Below are 15,206 nucleotides of genomic sequence, written 5' to 3'. Positions count from 1 at the left end.
GGTTGTAGGGTAGGCAGAGAGTACTGGAAGAGGGGCGGCATTTCAGAGTCAGGCAAAACCAGGCACAGGGGAATCTCCCAGGAATCTACAAAGATGTCCCCAGCTAAGACTTCTAGCAATAGCAGACAAGTAGCTTGAACTGGCCATCTCCTGTGACCAGACTGGTGATTAGCCCAGTTGTCATCAGAGGCTTCATCCAGAAACTGATAGAAACAGATGCTGGCACACAGCCAAACATTAGATGGAGTTTGGGGAATCCTGCAGAAGAAAGGGAAAGAAAGAATTGTAGGAGTCAGAGGGGTCAAGGACATTGCAAGGAAATCCACAGAATCAACTACCCTGGGCTCACAGGGGCTCACAGAGACTGAGCTGACCACCAGGGAGCCTGCGTGGGACTGACCTAGGCCCTCTGCAGTTGTGTAGCTTGGTCCTTTTATGGGACTCCTGACAGTGGGAATGGGGGCTGTCTCTGACTCTTCTACTAGTTTTTGGGACCCTACTCCTCATACTGGGTTGCCTTGCCCAGCCTTAATACATGGGGAGGTGATTAGTCTTATTTGGTATGATGTGTTAAGACTCATGGGAGACCTGAGTTTCCTAAACAAAAAATGATCCATGATGAAAATGTCAACTCACAAAGACAAAGCCATCAGAGTCATTCAGACCTCTCATTAAAAACCTGAAAAGATAAGAAAACATGGAATGACATATTTAAAGCCCTGGAGGAATACTATTTCTGACAAAATTACATACATAGCAAAATTACATTTCAAGGCCAATAGAGAAATAAAGACAAAGTAGACCCAAGACAGGTGTAAATTATAGCCATTCATGATCATCAAGCCATGTTTTCAGAAGTCATTTAAAATAACCATAAGGACAGAGAGGGAAAGAAGGCATTGTCACCATCAACAGCACAAAAAAAGAACATGTGCTTTGAGAGAAACATAGTATCAAAAGATATTCCATGGGTTTTTGTATCTTATCTAATTATTCCTTCCTTATGTATCATAAAGGCATTTTCCTATGTCTTCTTTTAAAGCTCAGAAATGTTTTTATTTTTAACTCTGTATAAATCTGATGCTGGGAGTACTAAGGTCCTTGTGCTCACAAATAACACTAGGAAAACCAAGAATGTTAAACACAGGGTTGTTTCTTTAAAGGAAGAGATGTATTACCTATTTTCCACCCAGAAGGCTGGGAACGGATATGGTTAACAGCCTAGATGACGTCTGCACTACCTGAGTGACTGAGACCACACCAAATCCTCCCCTAGGACCTTCTAATAACACATGCGGCACTTGGGAGGCTGAAGCAGAAAAACTGTTAGGAGTTTGAAGCCATCTGGGCTACCTACTAAATCCCATACCAGCCAGTGCTAGAGAGTGAGACCCTGTCTCATAGAACAAAACAAAGCAAAAACAGATTGTACATACATGTAAGCTCAGGCATGAACGTCTTCCTCACTTTTAGCATAGTGCTGAATTCATTCATATTTCATTTGTGCACACACCATGATCCCTTTACTAACTTCTCTGCTGATGAGTACAGGCTGCTTACACGGTTTAGCCATTTTGTGACACAGGTTTAATACTACTCCATCTTGTATCTGGGTTACTTATGTTCAATGGTGCTTTCTGAATCATCCAGTATGGTCTAGTCCATTATAGACTATGGTCTAGACTGTACTGTCTTCGTTTCTTTGAACCATGACATTAAGTAAGGCAAACTCTTCAGTGATTTGCTTTGGCTCTTCTGGACAGGCAAAAGCTTTATTGTACACATCCTGGGATACAGCTAGAACAAACAAGTTGTATTAGGAGGTGTCATGGGTTTCACAGTATTAAATAAATATTGCATTTGGACTCTGACTTGCCTTGATGAAATTGGTTTCGTTATTTTGGTTTTAATAACCTCTGATTTAAACTGGTTAATAAATAATGGTTACACATAATTCAAAATTTAGATGAGTAGACTTTTCACCTCTACTTTGGGGGAGGTGCTGAGATCATACCAGGGCTTACATATCTAGGCACTGAGCTATGGGCCTAGCACTAGAAAACCACTTTTATTAAGTGTGGAAAAGATAGACTCCTTCGTTCACTTGCATCAAAAGTGTAAAATGAGACGCCATTTGGGGCTTCCTGAGAGTACCCAGTGAAATTACATATGAGTGCATGCTATAACCCAGCAATACATATACAAAAAATCCCAGCATAAGGCTGCAAGTGGTCAGATAAGAGAGCAGAAGGCATTTTTTTTCCAAGACAGGGTTTCTAGGCATTGTTTCCTCCCCAACATGATTCCTATTGCTCCCATCCCCACCCTCCCCAGTCCATCCACAAAATCTATTCTATTTCCCCTTCCCAGGGAAATCCATGCATCCCCCATAGAGCCCTCCTTGTTACCTAGCCTCCCTGGGTCTGCTGGTTGTAGCATGATTATCATTTACTTAACAGCTAATATCCACTTCTGAGTACACACTCCGATTGTCTTTCCAGGTCAGGGTTACTTCACTCAGGATGGATTTCTCTAGTTCTATTCATTTGCCTGAAAATTTCATGATGTCGTTTTTTTCTCTCTAACAACTGAATAATACTCCGTTGTGTAAATGTACCACCTTTTTCTTTATACATTCTTCAGCTGAGGGACATCTAAGTTGTTTACAGTTTCTGCTTATTATGAATGAAGTGCTATGAACAGAGTTGAACAAGTGTCCTTGTGGTAGGATGGAGCACCCTTTGGGTATATGGCCAGGAGTGATTTCCATAGTGAAGTTTCCATACATAAACTTTTCAGTTTCATGAGGTCCCATTTATTAATTGTCAGTCTTAGTGCCTATGCTATTGACGTTATAGTCAGGAAATCGTCTCCTGTGCCAATGCATTCAAGACTTTTCCCAATTTTCTCTTCTACTAGGTTCATTGTGTCTGATTTTACATCTTTTATCCACTTGGACTTGAGTTTTGTGCAGTGTAATAAATATGGATCTACTTGCATTCTTCTTTATGCAGATGTCCAGTTAGACCAGCCCCATTTGTTGAAGATGCTGACTTTTTTCCATTGTTTATTTCTGCATTTTTTCCACTAAAAAAATCATGTGTCCACAGGTGTGTGGATTTATGTCTGGGTCTTTGATTCATTGATCTGTTTTTATGCCAATACCATGTGATTTTTTAAATTACTACAGTCCTATAGTACAACTTGAAATCAGGGATGGTGATACTGACAGAAGCGTTTTTATTGTTATGTATTTCAGCTATCCTGGGGTTTTTGTTTTTCCATATGAAATTGATTATTGTCTTCTCAAGGCCTGTCAAGAATTACGTTGGAATTTTTATGGCAATTTTGTTGAATCTGTAGATGAATTCTACTGATCCATGAGCATTGGAAATTTTCCCATAATCTGATATCTTCTCAATTTCTTTCTTTAAAGACTTGAAGGTTTTATCATAAAAATTTTTCAGTTGACTGGTTAGGGTTACACCCAAGATGTTTTGTATTATTTTAGGCTATTTTGAAGGGTGTTTTTTTCCCTGATTTCTTTGTCAATCTGTTATTTGTATATAGGAGGATTACTGGTTTTCGTGAGTTAATCTTGTATCTAAATACTTTGCTAAAAGTGTTTATCAGCTGTAAAAGTTATCCGGCAGAATTTTCAGGGTTATTTATGTATACTAATATCATGTGCAGATAATAATACTTTGACTCCTTGATCTCCTTCAGTTGTTTCATTGCTCTTGAGAGAACTTCAAGTACTATATTGAATAGACATAGAGTACACAACTTTGTCTTATTCCTGACTTTGAGTTTCTCTGCAATTGTTCCTGATTTTAGTTAAAGTGCTTTGAGTTTCTTCAACTTTGCATCTCTGGAATGAAGCCTACTTGATCATGGTAGATGATCTTTTTTGTTTTTTTCTAGGATTTAGTGTTTTATTGAATATTTTTGTATCTATGGTCATAAGAAAAATTGGTCTGTAATTCTCTTTGTTGAGTTTTTATGTGGTTTGGGTATCAGTGTAACTGTAGAATCATAAAATTAATTGGGCAATGTTCCTTCTTTATCTATTTTGTGGGCTAATTTGAAGAGTATTGGCATGAGCTCTTCTTTGAAAATCTGTTAGAATTCTGTCTGGTGCTGGGCTTCTTTTGGCTGGGAGACTTTTCATGACAGTTTCTATTTCACCAGGGACTATATGTCTGTTTAAACTACTTATCTGAACTTGACTTAACTTTGGTAAGTGGTATCTATCAATAAAATTATCCATTTCTTTTGGATTTTTCAATTTGTTGGAGTACAGTTTTTAAAGTATGTCCTTATGATTCTCTGGATTTCCTCAATGGCTTTAGTTATAGCTCCCTTTTTGTTTCTTATTTTGTTAATTTGGATATCCTCTCTCTGTGTCTTAAGTAATTTTGGATGAGGATTTGTCATCTTGTTGATTTTCTCAAGGAACCAACTCTTTGTTTCATTGATTCTTTGTATTGTTTTCTTTGTATTTTATTGACTTTAGCTCCAAGTTTGATTATTGCTTACCATCTAATCCTCTTGAGTGTGTTTACTTCTTTTTGTTCTAGAGCTTTTAGGTGTGTGGGTAAGTTGTTAGTATGAGATCTCTCTAATTGTTTTTTAAATATAAGCACTTAGTGCTATGAACTTTTCTCTTAGGGCCAATTTCATTGTGTTCCACAAGTTTGGGTATGTTGAGTATTCATGTTCGTTGGATTCTATAAGTCTTTACTTTCTTTATTTCTGTGTTGAACCACTTTTCACTCATTAGAGAGATGTTCAGCTTCCATGAGTTTGTAGGCTTTCTGTTGTTTCAATTGTTGTTAGTAATTAGCTTTAATCAGTGGTTGTATGGCAGGATGCAATTTTCGTTTATCTAGGAAGACTTGCTTTGCATCTGAGTATGTGGTCAGTTTTTGGAGAAAGTTCCATCTATTACAGAGAAGAAGGCATATTCTTTTGTGTTTGGGTGGAATGTCGTGTAAATATCTGTTAGGTCCATTTGGTTTATAACATGTTAGGCCCAGTACTTCTCTGTACAGTTTCAGTCTGGAGGACTTATCCATTGATGAACATGGGGGATTGAAGTATCCCACCATCAGTGTATTAGGTTCAATATGTCACTTTAGCCTTAGTGGTGTTTCTTTTATAAAAGTGTGTGCCCTTGAATTTGGGACATAGATGTTAAGAATTGAAATGCCATCTTGGTGGATTATTCCTTTGGTGAATATGTAGTTTCCTTCCCCATCTCTTTTGATTTTGTTTTGAAGTCAATTTTGTTAGGCATTAAAGTGGCTAGATCAGCTTGTTTTTTGGGTTCATTTGCTTAAAAAAAGTCTTTTCCCAACCTTTTACTCTGATGTCTTTTTGAAGTTGAGGTGTGTTCCTTAGATGCAAGAGAAGAATGGATCCTTTTTTGTTGTTGTTGTTTTTTGGTTTTTTGGTTTTTTGGGCATCCATTCTGTTAATCTTTGCCTTTTTATTGGGAAGTCAATGCCATTGATATTGAAAGATATCAATGATCAGTGATTGTTAATACCTGGTACTTTGTTGTTGGTAATATGTGTGTTCCTTATTTTGATTTTTCTGGAGTGAAGTTATTTATTTCCTGTGTTCTCATGGGTGTAGTTAACCTTCTTGGTTTGGATTGCTCCTTCTAGCTGCTATAATTCTAGATTCTAGAATAATAAAGATTTTTACCATCGTTGTCTAAAACCCTGGCCAGATCCTATGTCATAATACTAAGCTTCAGCTGGTCCTTCCAGGTTATATTTTAATCAGAAGACCCAACTAGGGATGCTGGTCCCGCATAGTGACCGTCAGTTTGGCATCAAAACCTAACCAAAAAAGCAATCCTCTAAATAAATGATCGATCATCTGGGGGCATCACCATCCCTAACTTGAAGCTCTACTATAGAGCTATAGTAATTAAAACAGCTTGATATTGGCATAAAAACAGACAAGTGGACCAATGTAATCAAATCGAGGACCCTGATATCAACCCACATACCTATGAACACCTAATTTTTGACAAAGAAGCTAAAAATATAAAAAGGAAAAAAAAAGAAAGCGTATTCAACAAATGATGCTGGCATAACTGGCTGTGGACATGTAGAAGAATGCAAACAGATCCATATCTATTGCCTTACACAAAACTCAAGTCCAAATGGATCAAAGACCTCAATATAAATGCATCCCCACTGGACCTTACAGAAGAGAAAGTGGGAAATACATTTGAACACATAGGCACAGGAGACCACTTCCTAAATAGAACACCAGTAGCATAGACACTGAGAATGACAATTAACAAATGGAACTTCCTAAAACTGAGAAGCTTCTGCAAGCAAAGAACATGATCAACAAGACAAAACGACAGCCCACAGAATGGGAAAAGATATTTACTAACCCCACACCTGACAGAGGGCTGATCTCCAAAATATACAAAGAACTTAAGAAACTAGAAATCAAACTACCAAATAATCCAATTAAAAATGGGGTACAGATCTAAACAGAATTCTCAACAGAACACTCTCAAATGGCAGAAAGACACTTAAGGAAATGCTCAGCATCCTTAGTCATCAGAGAAATACAAATCAAAACAACTCTGAGATCCCGTCTTACACTAATCAGAGTGGCTAAGATCCAAAACACCAATGACAGCTTATGCTGGAGAGGATGTGGAAAAAGAGGAACACTCGTCCATTGGTGGTGGGAGTGCAAACTTGTACAGCCACTGTGGAAATCACTATGGCAATTTCTCAGAAAATTAGGGACCAACTGTAAGACCCTGCAATTCCACTGTTGGGCAAATACCCAAAGGAGGCACATTCACACCACAAGGACATTTGCTCAACTATGCTCATATCAACATTATTCACAATGGCCAGAATTTGGAAACAACCTAGATGCCCTTCAACTGAAACATGGATAAAGAAATGTGGTATATGTATACAATGGAGTGCTACTCAAAGGTAAGAAACAATGGCATCCCAAAATTTGTAGACAAATGGACAGAACTAGAAAAAAAAGCATCCTAAGTGAGGTAACCCAAACCAGAAAGACAAACATTGTATGCACTCACTCTTAAGTGGATACTAGACATAAAGCAAAAAACACCCAGCCTACAGTCCACAACCCCAGAGAAGCTTGAACCAGAAACAGATGGAAGCAGATGCAGAAATCCACAGCTAACCAATGGGCCAAGCTCCTGGAGTACAATCAAAGTGAGGGAGTCAAGACCATGATGGGGAAACCCACAGAAGCAGCTGACCCAAGCTAGTGAGAGATCACTGACTCAGGTCTGACAAATGGGGGCCTGCATAAGACTGGACTAGACTCCCCTAATATAGGTGACAATGGTGTGGCCGGAACAATATATGAGGCCACTGGCAGTGGGTCCAAGATCTAACACTAATGCACAAACTGACTTAGTGGAGCCCATTCTATATGGAGAGATGCCTTGCCTAGCCTAGACACAGGGGTGTAGGTATGGGGAGGTGCCTTGGTCCAGCCTCAACTAGATGATGGGACAGACTTGGTGGACTTCTTATGGGAGGCCTCACCCTCTCCAAGGAGCAGATGGGAGGTGAGAGTGAGGGAAATGGTAGGAGAGAGGAGGAACTGGGATTGGAATATAAAAAATAAATTAATAAAATTAAAAATAAATGAAAAAAAAACAAAAAACAACCTGGCCAAAAAGAAAAGCAGCCCTAAGCCAGGAAGTGGTATGGTTGATTTTTCCCCCATGAGACAGTTTCTTTTATCTCCTCTCTTATTTAGTTTTCCTGTTGGCAGCATTTTTGTCTTGACTTTTTAATGGATTTTTTGGTCTTAGTTCTCTACTTAAAATGTAAAGTAGAATTGGCAAATTTATTGGAAGAATTTTTGCATATATCAAATGACAGCATCCCTAGTTTGATAAATACACACTCAATGAATTTGAAGACATTTAAGGATAAACATAAAAATGTCAATCTGTGACATTTGCCATAAAGTTAACATCCAGAAGACCTGTTATTTAGTTTCTTTTTAAGAGCAAATAGTTATTAACTATAGTAAGCAAAACTTCACTTATGTTACCTTGATTAAGGAATAAAAATTATTAAAGACTTTTATTTGTAGCTTAATTACTATAATTGTTATAAACCTTTAACCATATCCAATAAATTTACAAATCTTGAGGTACAGAAAGTTCAGATAACAGTTTTAGAAATTTTGAGATAAGGTTTATATTTTAGCAAAAGTCTTAGGAAGTCAAGTGAAACCAACATTCTATCTTATTCTCTTTTCTTCCGCCACACAATCAGGTGGCTCCTCTGTCACAGCACAGATAGGAAACTTTTAAATAAGCCTGTTAGGGTCTAGGGAGTGGGAAGCTGTAACCCACCTCCAGAGCCAGCTTCTCAATGAAGCAGAACAGCACAAAATAATTATTTCAATACCATCCATATCTAAGAATTGAGTCCAGCGACCAGTGACGGCAGAAGACATAGCAGCAGTGCCTCTTGGTTTTCCCATATGGTGTCTCCTCCCTCCCCTCCCCCCACCTCCATTTTTGCAGCCTTGCAACCCTGGAGCACTTTCTACCCCCCCCAGATATCCCCCAGGCATTTTATCTCAGCCAGCACCCAGTGCAGACCAAGGGGTCAAGTTTCAGTTGCCTGTGGGGCTACAGCAGTGGCAGGTGACAGCGGCCAATTTTAAAGAGAAAGACATAACAAAAAAAATATGAAACCAGTAAACATATAGCACAGAACATTAACATAAAAAGAGACTGATCAGAAACAAAACATGAAGCGGCCACCTTTATTCATACGTTTAACTAGGCTTGACCAATTCCCATCTTGGCTTCCAGCATCCAAGAACCAGGTCAGCAGAGCGAGTTTTCAATAGTGTCCTGGGCAGGAAACAAGGAAAACACAGACTGAAACACAGGAGACCAAGACCAAGGTGAAAACCAAAACCAAAAATAACAAAAAACAGTAACAACAACAAAACAAACCAGGTGGGCAATGCAGCTTTCTTTCAAAACCTGGGCAGGAGTCTGTGTACCATGTCAGGTCCCCCTCTATCCCCAGACTGAATCCCAGCACATACAGTTCCAGAAGTCACAGAAGGAGACACCTTACATGACTTGTCATCGGAGACTTCCTCAGATAGGTGCCTGCTGGTTTCTTTTTGGTTTGACAGGTTGCTACAACAATCCACCAACCATAAAAAAAAAAAAAAAAAAACACTCCTCGGAGCCTTGGGACATCTTCAAGGTGCACAGTGCCAACTGGGGCATCATTCCAATCTAGGAGTGCCCTGGCCAGCAGGGCACAAGGACGGTGGAGCCCACGGGAACCTGGAATGATGGGAGAAGAGACACAAGGACAGACAGCAAGACAGGCTCTCTGATCAAGCTGCAAACTTTTATTTTCTCACAAGGATTCTTAATAGTGGTTGAAGCAGGAAGCTTGGCAGAGCAGGGGGATTAGGTGGGAGAACCTATTGCTTTGAAGCAGGGAGCTTGGTCTGGCAGGGTGTGTTCCAAGGACACAAGTCTGTGGCTGGGGGGAGTCTGGACTGCAGGCCAGGTGACAGAAGGGTGGGAGAGCCTGGACTGCAGGCCTTGAAGGTATGCTGTACAGGAAGATAAGCAGACACAGAGACATAGAAAGTTAACTAAGCGTTGGTCTCTAAGAATACAGTAGGAATATGAAGATGGCTTCTATTATGCTATCATTATTTAGGACCCTCCACAGCTGGCAGTATTTACGAGAGGTCCTATATACCAATGATTGCTCCTGGCAAGGAGTCTCAGAGTGAAGGTCCGGCTTCAGATTTGGGGTTGGGATCTTGATCTCACAGGGGCCTCCAATTGTTAATTCCACCAAAAGAGAGTAAAAGCCGTCACCCAAATTCTTTTAGTTGAATTAAGCAAGCTTTATTTTCTACTAGACAGTGCTATCTCCCTAAGTGGGGTTTGAGAAAATAGTGGCAAACATAGGAGGCATTGTGGTTCATATAGCCCCAAAACTGCAAGACTGGGGGTCTTCAAAGGTTGGGGGATTTCCAGAAGAGTTTTAGTTACATGGGACCTTGAACATCTCAAAATTATTTCACAGAACATCATATACTCAGGGTGGAAGTCAGAATATATGGTGTGGGACATGTCAAATTCCAGAAGATGGATCAAGATGCATCTGGTCAAATCCAAGTTTTAAAGAAAACAGAAATGAACTTATTTTGACCTTATAACAAGATGGCTTCTAATGTTAAAGTGGATTCAGGCTGGTTCATCACTCTGAGACAAGAGGAAACATACATGCACTTACTAATAGTAGTGCTATTCCCACGATATCACCCTTGTTCAGTAATCAGTGTATTTTTCTAACAAAAATAATTTTCCTCCTTAAGAGGAATTCTAGTGAACAATATGTTTTTTCATTTCACTGTAATTCACCATATAAACAAACTGAAAAAGAAAAACCACATGATCATCTCACTAAATGCTGAAAAAGCCTTCAACAAAATCCAACATCCCTTCATGATAAAGGTCTTAGAGAGATCAGGGATAAAAAGAGCATACCTAAACATAATAATGACAATATACAGCAAGTCAGCATCAAACTAAATGGAGAGAAACTCAGTGTGATTCCTCTAAAATCAGGAAGAAGACAAGGCTGTCCACTATCTCCATATCTCTTCAATATTGTACTTAAAGTTCTAGCTAGAGCAGTAAGACAACAAAAGGAGACAAAGGGGATACAAATTGGAAAGGAAGAAGTGAAACTTTCACTATTTGCAGAAGATATGATAGTTTATATAAGTGACCTGAAAGATTCTACCAGGGAACTCCTACAGCTGATAAACACCTTCAGTAAAGTGGCAGGATACAAAATTAACTAAAAAAACTCAGTAGCCTCCTATATCAGACAATAAATGGGCTGAGAAAGAAATCAAAGAAATATCACCCTTTATAATAGTCAGAAATAACATAAAATATCTTGGGGCAATTCTAACCAAACAAATGAAAGACCTGTATAACAAGAACTTTAAGTCTTTAAAGAAAGAAGTTAAAGAACATATCAGAAAATGAAAGATCTCCCATGCTCTTGGAACGGTAGGATCAACATAATAAAAATGACAATCTTACCAAAAAGCAATCTACAGATTCAATGCAGTCTCCATCAAAATCCCAGCACAATTCGTCACAGATCTTGAAAGAATAATACTCAACTTTATATGGAAAAACAAAAAACCCAGGATAACCAAAACAACCCTGTACAATAAAGGAACTTCTGGAGGCATAACCATCCCTGACTTCAAGCTCTGTTATAGAGTTATAGTAATGAAAACAGCTTGGTATTGGCACAAAAATAGACAGGTAGATCAATGGAATTAAAGACCCTGATATTAATCCACACACCTATGAACACCTGATTTTCAACAAAGAAGCTATAATTATACAATGGAAAAAAGAAAGTATCTTCAACAAATGGTGCTGGCATAACTGGATGCTGGCATGTTGAAGATTGCATAGAGATCCATATCTATCAGTATGCACAAAACTTAAGTCCATTTGGACCAAAGACCTCAACATAAATCTGGCCACACTGAACCTCTTAGAAGAGAAAGTGGGAAGTACCCTTGAATGCATTGGCACAGTGGGCTGCTTCCTGAACACAACACTAGTAGCACAGACACTGAGATGGACAATTAATAAACAGGACCTCCTGGAACTGAGATACTTCTGTAAGGCAAAGGACACAGTCAACAAGACAAAACAACAGCCTACAGAATGGGAAAAGATCTTCACCAACTCCACATCTGATAGAGGGCTGATTTCCAAAACTTACAAAGAACTCAAGAAGCTAGTCACTAAAACACCAAATAATCAAATTTAAAAATGGAGTGCAGATCTAAACAGAGAATTCTCAATAGAGAAATCTCAAATGACCAAAAGTCACCTAAGAAATTGCTCAATATCCTTAGTCTACTCTCTGGTTTACTACCAAGAGACAAGAGACAGTGCAAGGCTTAAAAATAGTATAGATAGATAGATACATAGATACATGGATGGGTGGATGGATGGATGGATGGGTGGATGGATAATAAATCGATAGATGATACATAGATGATGATGATAGATAGATAGATAGACAGACAGACAGACAGACAGACAGATAGCTATCCCCTCACTCCTACCAAATACCACACTTAGCCAATGTTTTGGTTAAGCAAGTGCAGTATGGCTTTGATTGCAACTCTCACTTGCCTAGGCACCTTTCTTAGGTGCAGAAAAACACAATTATAAATGACAGCCCTGCATTTGACATTAAGCATGAGATGCAAAAAAAAAAGCTCACAAAAAACTTACCCACATGTATATTTTCCCCCAGTAAATTTCATTTTCAGCTTCTGTAGAGCGGCATTGAGTGGTTTAATTAAACTCAGAGATGTGAGCCAGTCACTCACACCCGCTCTCTATTGAGAAAGGAGCCTTAGGGAACTTAGCAGTTTGAGTACAATGGGACCTTTCTCTGTGTGTAGGCAATATGTCAGGGTTACTGCCCCCCGGCGGAGGTACACACTTCCTTACCGCAGAACCAAACCGGTGGGCTGGAGTTTGGGTTTATTTTATTTCTATCATTTGCGTTTCATTTCCCTTTCTGGGTCAATTCTCCATGCTCAGATCTTTAGCTTTTCCTGACAATTGCCAATAACAACCCACTTAAAGAGATTTGTGGGGGTTTCCTCCAGACCACTGTCATCAGCTACCCCATGTTAGAGGCTTTAGAGTAAATAGCTCTCATTAGAGAGCTCATGAAGGAAACTTTTCTCAGCCCTGGGCTTCACACAGCACCTAGTGTAACACACAGGCTATGCAATTCTTCACGCCAGTCACAGATAGAGCTTCAACCAAGTGGTGAACAAATTAAAGCTGTTAACCCTTATGAGAAGCCAATGTTAAAAGCATTTCAACATCCTGAACTATAATGTAGAATTGAGTTTTTCAAATTTCTAGACCTCTCTCTCTCTCTCTCTCTCTCTCTGTGTGTGTGTGTGTGTGTGTGTGTGTGTTCGATTTCCAAAAAAACGTGGTTAGCAATTTTTTTTTAAAAATAACTACTCATGGGGGGCTAGAGAGATGGCTCAGAAGTTAAGAGTACTTGTTTCTCTTCCAGAGGACCTGAGTTTAGTTCCCAGCACTGGTGTCAGGAAGCTTGTAACTGACTGAACTCGGGCTCTAGGTGATCCAATACATTTTCTAGAGTCTACATGCACCTGCATACACAGCACACGTGTGCACATTTATATGAGTACACACATGCATAAATAAAATAAATAAATATAAATACACATCTACATAAATAAAAATTTTAAATCTATCTAGTCAAAGTAAAGTATGAATAATATTCAACCACTGATCAGAAAACCATGCAAAGCTTCAAGAATAGAAATTAACAATAAACAAATTAATGGTTTGTTTAGTTTTCTTTGTGTTGCCCTGGCTATCCTGGAACTAGTTCTACAGACCAGGCTGGACTTGAACTCACAGAGATTCACCTGCTTCTGCCTCCCAAGTGCTGGTATCAAAGTTTGTGCCACCTCTGTCCAGCCTAATTAATGTTAAAACACTTGCTTAGTTCTAAAGCTTATTGGTATAATTTAAAAGCTAAACTTTTAAATATCAGTTTTTAAATGTGTTTAGAAAGAAGCCCGAGTCTTTGTCTACCTTAGGTGAATCAAATAGCTAGTCATACAAGGCAACTAGCTAAACATGGGTGACTCACATACTTTCGGTGCCTTCTGGGCCTCCTGAAGTCTTGCCCTTCCCATTTTATCTTGTGTGAAGATGAGTGCAGGTAATAGGAACCCAAGTGAACCATTTATTGCACACGATTTAGAATAAAGTAAGCGTGGGTAGCATCGGCAAAGTGGAAAGTGGGCCCTGATGGAAGAAAGACTTCAAGGGGACTGGAGAGGGCACAGAGCCCGCGCAACATGGAAGTGACCAGAAACGCTGGGGTGGGGAGGATGCGGGACATGGAAGTGACCGGAAACGCTGGGGTGGGGAGGACGCGGGACATGGAAGTGACCGGAAACGCTGGGGTGGGGAGGACGCGGGACATGGAAGTGACCTGAAACGCTGGGGTGGGGAGGATGTGGGACATGGAAGTGACCTGAAACGCTGGGGTGGGGAGGATGTGGGACATGGAAGTGACCGGAAACGCTGGGGTAGGGAGGACGCGCGACATGGAAGTGACCTGAAACGCTGGGGTGGGGAGGACGCGCGACATGGAAGTGACCGGAAACGCTGGGGTGGGGAGGTACGGCAGGGGCAAGGTTGGAGCACATTGGGAGGTATAGGGGAAAACAGAGGAGGGGCAACCAAAACTATTTCGTAAACTCACTGGGCAATTAAAAACGTAACAATAGCAAAGCAAGTAACAGCTATACATAAAATAAATTATTTCTATGCAGATGAAGATGACCACCAGGGGAGAAGAAAAAAGAAACATTTTAAGTAATTGATAACTTAACAGTTAGGATGGAAACCAAAAAGAGGAAATGGAAAAGTTAGGCCAGATAACTTTGCTTTCCACTTAAAATGATCTTCAGTTAAGATTAAGTCATGATCGTTTGTCAGTTTGAAAGAATTAAAGTAGGGCTGGAGAGATGGGTGGAAAGAGCACTAGCGGCTTTACCAGAGGAGCCAGGTTCAAGTCCCAGCACCCAGTGGGTAGTTCACAGCTACCCACTCCAGCCCCAGAGGATCTGATGCCCTCTTCCAGCTTCACAGACATACATGAAAACAAACAACACATTAAATAAATAGGTAATAAACAATAATTTAAAACAAAAACCTAAAAAATCCTTGCACAGGATAAAAGACCCAAAAGTAGTGAAAGTCACAGGAGAGAGATAATGGGGAGATGATGGAGTCGCTCCCTCACTCCACCCTCCTCCCATTGTTTGGGTCCCTGGCTGCTTGAAGGATGGCTTAGGTTGAATTTCTCTCCTGTGGCTCTCTCTATGAACAGAGGTCACAGAACCTCCCCCAAAAGCTCCCCCATCTCCTTCAAAGCTACCTCTGGCAAAAGAGTGGTATTATCTGTAATAGATGAGCCCCACTGTTAAAACTGGGCAAAAATCACCTACTCCTGGTAGAATGTGTCTATGGTATCGGTTTATGGTGTCACAAA

Source organism: Mesocricetus auratus, unplaced genomic scaffold (assembly GCF_017639785.1).
Source record: "Mesocricetus auratus isolate SY011 unplaced genomic scaffold, BCM_Maur_2.0 Super-Scaffold_100041, whole genome shotgun sequence".
In the NCBI taxonomy this organism is placed as follows: domain Eukaryota; kingdom Metazoa; phylum Chordata; class Mammalia; order Rodentia; family Cricetidae; genus Mesocricetus; species Mesocricetus auratus.
Note: the sequence above shows the minus strand (reverse complement) of the source record.